At 46.5% G+C, this 12,839-nt stretch overlaps 1 protein-coding gene across 1 annotated transcript in view; it reads left to right on the forward strand.

Annotated features, from left to right (window-relative positions):
* The first annotated feature begins 4,713 nt into the window (after positions 1-4,713).
* Positions 4,714-12,839, forward strand: part of LOC115138853 (ninein-like) — a 100,040-nt gene continuing 91,914 nt past the window's right edge. Inside the window, 1 exon segment of the mRNA XM_065025907.1 lies at positions 4,714-5,006. The gene's annotated coding sequence lies outside the window, so the exon portion shown is untranslated.

Consider the following 12,839-nt stretch of genomic DNA (forward strand, 5'->3'; position numbering starts at 1 on the left):
ACTTCATGACTACAGACGTGAATGCTAAGGGTCGGAAGCCATTTAGGCAGGTTACCTTAGTGTTCTTGGGCACAGGGACTATTGTGGTCGGCTTAAAACATGTTGGTATTACAGACTCTGTCAGGAACAGGTTGAAAATGTAAGTGAAGACACTTGCCAGTTGGTCAGCGTATGCTCGGAGTACACGTCCTGGTAATCCGTCTGTTGACCTGTTTAAAGATCTTACTCACATCGGCTACTGAGACCGTGATCACACAGTCGTCCGGAACAGCTGGTGCTCTCATGCATGCTTCAGAGTTGCTTGCCTCGAAGCGCGCATAGAAGTAATGTTGCTCGTCTGGTAAGCTTGTGCTACTGGGAAGCTCACGGCTGTGCTTCCCTTTATTGTCATCTGACCACTTCTGTATTGAGCGAGTCATTGGTACTTCCTACTTTAGTTTTTGCTTGTAAGCAGGAATCAGGAGGATAAAGTTACGGTCAGATTTGCCAAATGGAGGGTGAGGGAGAGCTTTGTACTCCTCTCTGTGTGGAGTAAAGGTGGTCTAGAGTTTTTTTTCCACCTGGTTGCACATGTAACATACAGCTTGTTGAGTGTGGTCTTAGTGCCAGCATCGGTAATGGAAATTTGAGCTACAGTACCAACCAGATGAGTTATAGTACCTACCAGATGAGCTACAGTACCTACCAGATGAGTTACAGTACCAACCAGATGAGTTACAGTACCAACCAGATGAGTTACAGTACCTACCAGATGAGTTACAGTACCAACCAGATGAGTTACAGTACCTACCAGATGAGGTACAGTTCCAACCAGATGAGTTACAGTACCTACCAGATGAGTTACAGTACCAACCAGATGAGCTACAGTTCCAACCAGATGAGTTACAGTACCTACCAGATGAGTTACAGTACCAACCAGATGAGTTACAGTACCTACCAGATGAGGTACAGTTCCTACCAGATGAGGTACAGTTCCTACCAGGTGAGGTACAGTACCTACCAGATGAGCTACAGTACCTACCAGATGAGTTACAGTTCTTACCAGATGAAGTCCTATAGACTTCTGAGAATGCATTTTTATTGTTGTCAAATGTTCCTTGACGCCCCATCCCTAAGTCTTACAGAATGCTGTGACACATCTAAGTCTGGTAATGGCCAATATAAATGTATATACAGTTGTTTTGCTTCCTGGCAGTCATTGTATAATATGCTCCGTATCAATCAATAGGGTCAGACTGACCTCGTCGGTTTACACCAGTGGGAGTAGACAACATGTATCCGTGGAAACGGGCAGAGAATGACAGGTATGTAGACGATACACGGAAATAATGTCTGGACAGCCCCTGAGAACTAACAGAGATCAGATAAGAACACTGTGTTGTCCAATAGGATTACACAAAAAAATATGGGTCTCTGGCTTACAGAGGGAAAAAAATAAAAAATATGAATCATTCTTTCAGACTTTATCGGGGTATAATGAGGCAGTTGGGAAAGTTCTGAACATACAAGAGAGGCCTTTTAATAATAGGCCAAAACAATTGCAGCCTAGTGCTGTGTATTTTAATTGACAAAGACCTGACATACACCAAAAGTCCAAAAGCTGAACAAAATAGTCTTATTGGCCGTCGCTGACACCCAGTGGTGTTCTCTTGTAATATACTGCCTATTGAGTAGGCTACTTTTCCTCTGTCTAATGACTTCTGGTCATATATATACTCATACGTAGATGAATTACTGGTAGGCTGTGATGTCATAATGTAGTCCACCAGCAGACTGGCTTTCCATTCTACTGAGCCTGGGGGATGAGGCTAGCTATGGCAAAGCTGAGCCTGGGGGATGAGGTTAGCTATGGCAACGCTGAGCCTGGGGGATGAGGTTAGCTATGGCAACGCTGAGCCTGGGGGATGAGGTTAGCTATGGCAACGCTGAGCCTGGGGATGAGGTTAGCTATGGCAACGCTGAGCCTGGGGGTGAGGTTAGTTATGGCAACGCTGAGCCTGGGGGATGAGGATAGCTATGGCAACGCTGAGCCTGGGGGGTGAGGTTAGCTATGGCAACGCTGAGCCTGGGGGATGAGGTTAGCTATGGCAACGCTGAGCCTGGGGGTGAGGTTAGCTATGGCAACGCTGAGCCTGGGGGATGAGGTTAGCTATGGCAACGCTGAGCCTGGGGGTGAGGTTAGTTATGGCAATGCTGAGCCTGGGGGATGAGGATAGCTATGGCAACGCTGAGCCTGGGGGGTGAGGTTAGTTATGGCAACGCTGAGCCTGGGGGGTGATGTTACCTATGGCAACGCTGAGCCTGGGGGGTGAGGTTAGCTATGGCAACGCTGAGCCTGGGGGGTGAGGTTACCTATGGCAACGCTGAGCCTGGGGGGTGAGGCTACCTATGGCAACGCTGAGCCTGGGGGGTGAGGTTACCTATGGCAACGCTGAGCCTGGGGGGTGAGGTTACCTATGGCAACGCTGAGCCTGGAGGGTGAGGTTACCTATGACAATGCTGAGCCTGGGGGATGAGGTTACCTATGGCAACGCTGAAAGGAGAGCAAATACAGTCATACAGGCTGTGACTTACTAGAGTGACTGTTCACTTGAACCAGTTGACAGTTTGTTGTGTAACTTCTTCTTTTCAGGGGTTGCCGTGGTTACCTTGATGTTCATGACCTTGGTTTCATTTTCAGTATCTCTTTTCCTCATTTTGAAGTGTAAACTGCAGAGATCTTGACTTTGGGCCAGACATAGGAGAGAACGCGTAGGTGTACTTCCTGATGACATGAAGGATTGTGAAATTTGAGGTGAAGGGTGGTCTATGTGCAATAGGAAGCAATATTATGATTGGCTCACAAAAGTTATAAAAAGGTCAACATGTTGATTAGGCTAAACACACACACACACACACACACACACACACACACACACACACACAGAGAGATATATAATATGAGTTCTGTAAGGCTACAGAGGGGAGGGCAGTCAATGGTTAGAGCGTTGGACTAGTAACCGAAAGGTTGCAAGTTCAAATCCCCGAGCTGACAAGGTACAAATCTGTCGTTCTGCCCCCGAACAGGCAGTTAACCCACTGTTCCTAGGCCGTCATTGAAAATAAGAATTTGTTCTTAACTGACTTGCATAGTTAAATAAAGGTAAATATTATCATTATGTCAAGGAAAGGGAATGACAGTCAGCTATTCATGTCACTGTCTCGTCCTTATGTGTGGAGATTTATTGTGCACATCTGATTATATTCTCATGCCATAATTAAAGTAACTTTTGTTAAATTAAGTTTTCAATGTGATGAATGAAAGCATGTTTTATTTCAACCCATTACTTATTTGTCATGTTTAATCATTTATTGGCAAAGGATGATATATGTGTGTGTGTGTGTGTGTGTGTGTGTAAATATATATATATTTTTTGTTCACCTTTATTTAACCAGGTAAGCTAGTTGAGAACGAGTTCTCATTTGCAATTGCGACCTGGCCAAGATAAAGCAAAGCAGTTTGACACATACAACAACACAGAGTTACACATGGAATGAACAAAACATAGTCAATAATACAGTAGAAAGAAAACAAAGTCTATATACAGTGAGTGCAAATAAGGTCAAATAAGGGAGTTAAGGCAATAAATAGGCCATGGTGGTGAAGTAATTACAATATGGCAATTAAACACTGGAATGGTAGATGTGCAAAATATGGATGTGCAAGTAGAGATACTGTGGTGCAAAAGGAGCAAAATAAATAAATACAGTATGGGGATGAGGTAGATAGATGGGCTGTATACAGATGGGCTATGAACAGGTGCAGTGATCTGTGAGCTGCTCTGACAGCTGATTCTTAAAGCTAGTGAGGGAGATGGGAGTCTCCAGAATCTCCATATATACATTCCGGAATCTCCAGAATCTCCATATATACATTCCGGAATCTCCATATATACATTCCGGAATCTCCAGAATCTCCATATATACATTCCGGAATCTCCATAAATACATTCCGGAATCTCCATAAATACATTCCGGAATCTCCATATATATATATATATATATATGACATAAAAGTTATTTTGATTCAATGACAGTTTTAAACAGATGCATTGGCCTTGTAGAGGAATTTTTGAATATCAAATGGTCCCTGGCCCCCATACTTGGATACTTTGGCTAGTGTGCCTTTGGATGCTTGGATACTCCTCGAATACTCTCTCCTCTCTCCTTCTCAAAACCCATTGGAGGAGAATGTCAGAGGGGCGGGACCTATTTACACACCATTACAACACTCTACATAGCCATAATATGACATTTGCAATGTCTCTATCCCTTTGAAACTTTTTTTGTAATGTTTACTGTACCCTTTTTTAAATTGTTTATTTCACTTTGTTTATTATCTATTTAACGGGTTTTGGTTTCACATGCCAAAAAAGCCTTTGGATTTAATTGAGATGAGAGAGGACACGAAGAGTGGTCAATTGAGATTCTCCCAATGACTGAATCATTTCCAATTGAGATTCTCCCAATGACTGAATCATATCCGATTGAGATTCTCCCAATGACTGAATCATTTCCGATTGAGATTCTCCCAATGACTGAATCAACTCGGATTGAGACTCTACCAATGACTGAATCTAATCGGATTGAGATTGTACCAATGACTGAATCATGTCCGATTGTAGCAATGACGACATCCGTACGACTCCAGTGCATTTCAACGCGTCACCACCCCTTCCTCCCTGAAGAGCTTTTCAAAATCTGAAAGGAGAGGCAGCAGGATGCAGAAGGCATTTTACCGTACTGAACCAGAACAAACCGTTTTGACAACGAAATAAAAATTTTAAGTAGGCCAACCGTGACACGCAACCCCAAAACAAGAAGTTTAATCATCAAGTTTCGTTATGTTTTTTTATTTAGAAAAAATACCAAAGACGGAACGTTGTTGGGAAACTTTGTAGCGGGCTCCCTAAAACACGACCAGAGAGGAGGAATAGGCATCCTCCGAGTCATTGGAGTTGCTGTGGGTAAGTTTAACAATTTTTTAAAAAATGTATCAATTATTTCAAAACATGTCAACTTCATTACCTACCAGGCTCGTAGGCAACGATCCCCCAAAAATGTAATACACATTGAACGGGGTGGTTTCGTTCTTACACGCCGCCGAAGACATTTCAACATGTTCTTCATGCAGCGCCCAGTTTTTCGATTTCTTCGACCATATTTTCCTTGCCTACAAATCGACATTACTAGACCGTTACACTTTTTTTCAAAGCATTATCATAACAAAAATTATCTTGACAGAAATGCTCCAGTCGTGCGTGCCTCGTTACAATGTATCTATGTTCCAATCGTCGCGTTTTGAACAAGGTAACAAGCAGAATTTAGTCTGGTTACTTTGTTGTAACCTGTTAACCGAGTCACTGCATGGATCATTTGGCTCTCTGCCCTTTGACCCTCGCTAAGTGCCCAGGGAAAGTTGTGTGTGTGTGTGCACAAAAGTATGTGGACACCCCTTCAAATTAGTGGATTCGGCTACTTCAGCCACACCCGTTGTTGACCAGTGTATAAAATCGAGCACACCGCCATGCAATCTCCATAGACAAACACCAGCAGAAGAATGGTGTTACTGAAGAGCTCAGTGACACGTTTTCAACGTGGCAAGGTCTTCGGATGCCCTGCTAGAGCTGCCGGGCGGTCAACTGTAAGCGCTGTTATTGTGAAGTGGAAATGTCTAGGTGCAACAATGGCTCAGCCGTGAAGTGGAAATGTCTAGGTGCAACAATGGCTCAGCCGTGAAGTGGAAATGTCTAGGTGCAACAATGGCTCAGCCGTGAAGTGGAAATGTCTAGGTGCAACAATGGCTCAGCCGTGAAGTGGAAATGTCTAGGTGCAACAATGGCTCAGCCGTGAAGTGGAAATGTCTAGGTGCAACAATGGCTCAGCCGTGAAGTGGAAATGTCTAGGTGCAACAATGGCTCAGCCGTGAAGTGGAAATGTCTAGGTGCAACAATGGCTCAGCCGTGAAGTGGTAGGACACACGTAGCGTGTCAACATCGTCTGTCCTCGGTTCCAAACTGCCTCTGGGAGCAAGAGATCTGTTCGTCAGGAGCATCGTGAAAGTGGGTTTCCGTGGCTGAGTGGCTGCACACAAGCCTAACATCACCATCAGATGTTAATGGTCACATACACATGGTTAGCAGATGTTATTGGTCACAGGGTTAGCAGATGTTATTGGTCACAGGGTTAGCAGATGTTATTGGTCACAGGGTTAGCAATGTTTTTTTTATTTTAATTTAAATTTTTACCCCTTTTTCTCCCCAATTTCGTGGTATCCAATTATTGTAGTAGCTACTATCTTGTCTCATCGCTACAACTCCCGTACGGGCTTGGGAGAGACGAAGGTTGAATGTCATGCGTCCTCCGATACACAACCCCAACCAGCCGTACTGCTTCTTAATACAGCGCGCATCCAACCCGGAAGCCAGCCGCACCAATGTGTCGGAGGCTACACCGTGCCCCCGGCAACCTTGGTTAGCGCGCATTGCGCCCGGCCCGCCACAGGAGTCGCTGGTGCGCGATGAGACAAGGATATCCCTACCGACCAAGCCCTCCCTAACCCGGACAACGCTAGGCCAATTGTGCGTCGCCCCACGGACCTCCCGGTCGCGGCCGGTTACGACAGACCCTGGGCGCGAACCCAGGGACTCTGATGGCACAGCTGGCGCTGCAGTACAGCGCCCTTAACCACTGCACCACCCGGGAGCCCGGGTTAGCAGATGTTAATGGTCACATACACACGGTTAGCAGATGTTAATAGTCACATACACACGGTTAGCAGATGTTAATAGTCACATACACATGGTTAGCAGATGTTAATGGTCACATACACATGGTTAGCAGATGTTAATGGTCACATACACATGGTTAGCAGATGTTAATGGTCACAGGTTTAGCAGATGTTAATGGTCACAGGGTTAGCAGATGTTATTGGTCACATACACATGGTTAGCAGATGTTATTGGTCACAGGGTTAGCAGATGTTATTGGTCACAGGGTTAGCAGATGTTAGTGGTCACATACACAGGGTTAGCAGATGTTAGTGGTCACAGGGTTAGCAGATGTTAATGGTCACAGGGTTAGCAGATGTTAATGGTCACAGGGTTAGCAGATGTTAATGGTCACAGGGTTAGCAGATGTTATTGGTCACAGGGTTAGCAGATGTTATTGGTCACAGGGTTAGCAGATGTTATTGGTCACAGGGTTAGCAGATGTTATTGGTCACAGGGTTAGCAGATGTTATTGGTCACAGGGTTAGCAGATGTTATTGGTCACAGGGTTAGCAGATGTTATTGGTCACAGGGTTAGCAGATGTTATTGGTCACAGGGTTAGCAGATGTTATTGGTCACAGGGTTAGCAGATGTTATTGGTCACAGGGTTAGCAGATGTTATTGGTCACAGGGTTAGCAGATGGTTATTGGTCACATACACAGGGTTAGCAGATGGTTAATGGTCACAGGGTTAGCAGATGTTATTGGTCACAGGGTTAGCAGATGTTATTGGGGGTGTAACAAAATGCTTGGGCTTCTAGTTTTGACAGTGCAGCAATATCTAACAAGTAATCTAACAATTCCACAACTACCTAATAACCCCAAATATAAGCAAAGGGATGGAATAACAATATATACATATAAATATATGGATGAGCGATGGCCGAGCGGCATAGGCAAGATGGTATAAAATGCAAGATATGTAAATATTTATCAAAGTGACTAGTGATCCATTTATTAGTGGCCAATGATTTCAAGTCTGTATTTAGGCAGCAGCCTCTCTGTGTTAGTGATGGCTGTTTAACAGTCTGGCCTTGAGATGGAAGCTGTTTTTCACTCTCTTAGTCCCAGCTTTGATGCACCATACGCAATGTTTGTGTTTAATTGCTAGATTGTAATTACTTCGCCACCATGGCCTATTTATTTCCTTAACTTACCTCATTTGCACTCACTGTATATTGACTTTTTGTTTTCTTTTGTTCTACTGTATTATTGACTGTATGTTTGGTTTATTCCATGTGTAACTGTGTGTTGTTGTTTGTGTCGAATTGCTACGCTTTATCTTGGCCAGGTCGCAGTTGTAAATGAGAACTTGTTCTCAACTTGCCTACCTGGTTAAATAAAGGTGAAATAAAAAAATAAAACCCTATCGAACACATTTGGGATGATTTGGGGGATGAATTAGTGCCAGGCTTAATCGCCCAACATCAGTTGCCCGACCTCACTAGTGCTCTTGTGACTGAATAGAAGCAAGTTCCTGCAGCAACGTTCCATCGTCTAGTGGAGGCTGTTATAGCAGCAAAGGGGGGTACCCGACTTCATATTAATACCCATGATTTTGGAATGAGATGTTCAATGAGCAGGTGTCCACATACTTTTGGTCATGTAGTCTCCTGGATATGAGGTAGATTAGTTTAATTTCTCTACTTCCTGTATTGAATTATAATTATGACAGTCTTAAGTTAAGTAAAGGTTAAATAAGGGTTGGTATAAGGCATGGTCATATTGTTTTGGCAACATTCACCGTCCAGTTTAACGTTAACATGATAGTGTAGTTTAAAGAAATATTTCTTTAACCTTTACTTAACTGGGCAAGTCAGTTTTAAAAAACAAATTCTTATTTTCAATGACGGCCTAGGAACAGTGGGTTTAACTGCCTTGTTCATGGGCAGAACGACAGATTTTTACCTTGTCAGCTCGGTGATTCGATCTTGCACCCTTTCGGTTACTAGTCCAGCGCTCTAACCGCTAGGCTACCTGCCGCCCCTCCACTCTAACCGCTAGGCTACCTGCCGCCCCTCCACTCTAACCGCTAGGCTACCTGCCGCCCCAGGGTAAACCTATGAAACAGTCATTTCTTCCATTGAATTACTTGGGTATTATGCTCTAGGTTGCATTATTGTCTGTTATGCATCTGTTTGTACTGGCCCTGTGCTGAGGGCTTGTTCTGCCTGTTGTTTAGTGCTGGCCTTGTGCTGAGGGCTTGTTGCGCCTGTTTGTACTGGCCTTGTGCTGAGGGCTTGTTGCGCCTGTTTGTACTGGCCTTGTGCTGAGGGCTTGTTGCGCCTGTTTGTACTGGCCTTGTGCTGAGGGCTTGTTGCGCCTGTTTGTACTGGCCCTGTGCTGAGGGCTTGTTGCGCCTGTTTGTACTGGCCCTGTGCTGAGGGCTTGTTGCACCTGTTTGTACTGGCCCTGTGCTGAGGGCTTGTTGCGCCTGTTGTTTTGTACTGGCCCTGTGCTGAGGGCTTGTTCTGCCTGTTGTTTTGTACTGGCCCTGTGCTGAGGGCTTGTTCTGCCTGTTGTTTTGTACTGGCCCTGTGCTGAGGGCTTGTTCTGCCTGTTGTTTTGTACTGGCCCTGTGCTGAGGGCTTGTTCTGCCTGTTGTTTTGTACTGGCCCTGTGCTGAGGGCTTGTTCTGCCTGTTGTTTTGTACTGGCCCTGTGCTGAGGGCTTGTTCTGCCTGTTGTTTTGTACTGGCCCTGTGCTGAGGGCTTGTTCTGCCTGTTGTTTTGTACTGGCCCTGTGCTGAGGGCTTGTTCTGCCTGTTGTTTTGTACTGGCCCTGTGCTGAGGGCTTGTTCTGCCTGTTGTTTTGTACTGGCCCTGTGCTGAGGGCTTGTTCTGCCTGTTGTTTTGTACTGGCCCTGCTGAGGGCTTGTTCTGCCTGTTGTTTTGTACTGGCCCTGTGCTGAGGGCTTGTTCTGCCTGTTGTTTGTACTGGCCCTGTGCTGAGGGCTTGTTCTGCCTGTTTGTACTGGCCCTGTGCTGTTTTATGCTGGGCTTGTTCTGCCTGTTGTTTGTAGGGCTGGCCCTGTGCTGAGGGCTTGTTGCGCCTGTTTGTACTGGCCCTGTGCTGAGGGCTTGTTCTGCCTGTTGTTTTGTGCTGGCCCTGTGCTGAGGGCTTGTTGCGCCTGTTTGTACTGGCCCTGTGCTGAGGGCTTGTTGCGCCTGTTGTTTTGTACTGGCCCTGTGCTGAGGGCATGTTGCGCCTGTTGTTTTGTACTGGCCCTGTGCTGAGGGCTTGTTGCGCCTGTTGTTTTGTACTGGCCCTGTGCTGAGGGCTTGTTGCGCCTGTTGTTTTGTGCTGGCCCTGTGCTGAGGGCTTGTTGCACCTGTTGCCATGGATATGTTGACTCAACACACCGACGTTGTTTTGTGCTGAGGGCTTGTTGCGCTTGTTGTTTTGTGCTGAGGGCTTGTTGCGCTTGTTGTTTTGTGCTGAGGGCTTGTTGCGCTTGTTGTTTTGTGCTGAGGGCTTGTGCGCCTGTTTTGTGCTGAGGGCTTGTTGCGCCTGTTTTGTGCTGAGGGCTTGTTGCGCCTGTTTTGTGCTGAGGGCTTGTTGCGCCTGTTTTGTGCTGAGGGCTTGTTGCGCCTGTTTTGTGCTGAGGGCTTGTTGCGCCTGTTTTGTGCTGAGGGCTTGTTGCGCCTGTTTTGTGCTGAGGGCTTGTTGCGCCTGTTGTTTTGTGCTGAGGGCTTGTTGCGCCTGTTGTTTTGTGCTGAGGGCTTGTTGCGCTGAGGGCTTGTTGCGCCTGTTGTTTTGTGCTGAGGGCTTGTTGCGCCTGTTTTGTGCTGAGGGCTTGTTGCGCTGAGGGCTTGTTGCGCCTGTTGTTTTGTACTGAGGGCTTGTTGTGCTGAGGGCTTGTTGTGCTGAGGGCTTGTTGTGCTGAGGGCTTGTTGTGCTGAGGGCTTGTTGTGCTGAGGTCTTGTTGCGCCTGTTTTGTACTGAGGGCTTGTTGCGCCTGTTGTTTTGTGCTGAGGGCTTGTTGCGCCTGTTGTTTTGTGCTGAGGGCTTGTTGCGCCTGTTGTTTTGTGCTGAGGGCTTGTTGCGCCTGTTGTTTTGTGCTGAGGGCTTGTTGCGCTGAGGGCTTGTTGTGCTGAGGTCTTGTTGCGCCTGTTTTGTACTGAGGGCTTGTTGTGCCGAGGGCTTGTTGCGCCTGTTTTGTACTGGCCCTGTGCTGAGGGCTTGTTCTGCCTGTTGTTTTGTACTGGCCCTGTGCTGAGGGCTTGTTCTGCCTGTTGTTTTGTACTGGCCCTGTGCTGAGGGCTTGTTCTGCCTGTTGTTTTGTACTGGCCCTGTGCTGAGGGCTTGTTCTGCCTGTTTTTGTACTGGCCCTGTGCTGAGGGCTTGTTCTGCCTGTTGTTTTGTACTGGCCCTGTGCTGAGGGCTTGTTCTGCCTGTTGTTTTGTACTGGCCCTGTGCTGAGGGCTTGTTCTGCCTGTTGTTTTGTACTGGCCCTGTGCTGAGGGCTTGTTCTGCCTGTTGTTTTGTACTGGCCCTGTGCTGAGGGCTTGTTCTGCCTGTTGTTTTGTACTGGCCCTGTGCTGAGGGCTTGTTCTGCCTGTTGTTTTGTACTGGCCCTGTGCTGAGGGCTTGTTCTGCCTGTTGTTTTGTACTGGCCCTGTGCTGAGGGCTTGTTCTGCCTGTTGTTTTGTACTGGCCCTGTGCTGAGTGCTTGTTCTGCCTGTTGTTTTGTACTGGCCCTGTGCTGAGGGCTTGTTGCGCCTGTTTGTACTGGCCCTGTGCTGAGGGCTTGTTGCGCCTGTTTGTACTGGCCCTGTGCTGAGGGCTTGTTGCGCCTGTTGTTTTGTGCTGAGGGCTTGTTGCGCCTGTTGTTTTGTGCTGAGGGCTTGTTGCGCTGAGGGCTTGTTGTGCTGAGGTCTTGTTGCGCCTGTTTTGTACTGAGGGCTTGTTGTGCCGAGGGCTTGTTGCGCCTGTTTGTACTGGCCCTGTGCTGAGGGCTTGTTCTGCCTGTTTTGTACTGAGGGCTTGTTGTGCCGAGGGCTTGTTGCGCCTGTTTTGTGCTGAGGGCTTGTTGCGCCTGTTGTTTTGTACTGGCCCTGTGCTGAGGGCTTGTTGCACCTGTTGCCATGGATATGTTGACTCAACACACCGACGTTGTTTAATGAAGACTGCCCTGGTGACAATGTAAATCATTCACATTGAAATGATACTAGTAGACCTTTTGTGAGAGGTGTGTGTGTGTCTACTTGGTTAGACCTATCTGAAACGGTAACGCATGCTTAAATAAGTTTATGTGCAACTGTTACTCTGGGTCACAAATGATGCACTTTTCCATATTATGTAATGGACCACCTATGGGCCCTGATCTAAAGTAGTGCACTATATAGTGCTGTTTGGAACATAACCTTAGTCTATTGTCTGACATGGTGATTCTGAACCATCTCCGACATGGTGATTCTGAACCATCTCCGACATGGTGATTCTGAACCATCTCCGACATGGTGATTCTGAACCATCCCTGGAATCTCTGACATGCTGATTCTGAACCATCACGTTGGCGGCTCGTCTTTTCCTCGAAGCGGGCAAAGGTGTTTAGTTTGAGGTGTCGGTGTCCACAACATGGCTTTCCCTTTTATAATCCATGATTGTCTGGAGTTTTGTGTGGCTTCGGCTCGGACCATTTACACTAGGTGTGAGCAGAACATGTTGAGCATCTGATTGGGGTTGACCCCAATTAGTTGACAGTTCGATTCTTTGGTCCTTAGGCTTTTGGTCAACCGATATTGTTTTTTTTTGTCGAGCAGTTATATATATATGCCCTTCTCAGTGAACTAATCCATTGTGGAAGCCTAGACTAAAAGCCAATGTTATGCTTTATCTGGAAATGTGGTCTGAGGCTCCATATGTAGGGTGTGACACAATTGCAGAGCCTCCAGAGGCCAAATCCAGCTCTGTACCGCATCGCCATACCCCTCCCAAATGTTGCAACAATGCGGAGGGCTCTGTATATCATTGACATGATTGGTTGATGGTAGGTGGGGCGGTACATCCTGTAAACACAAACTCAC

The sequence above is a fragment of the Oncorhynchus nerka genome, linkage group LG12 (genome assembly GCF_034236695.1).
Source record: "Oncorhynchus nerka isolate Pitt River linkage group LG12, Oner_Uvic_2.0, whole genome shotgun sequence".
Lineage (NCBI taxonomy): Eukaryota > Metazoa > Chordata > Actinopteri > Salmoniformes > Salmonidae > Oncorhynchus > Oncorhynchus nerka.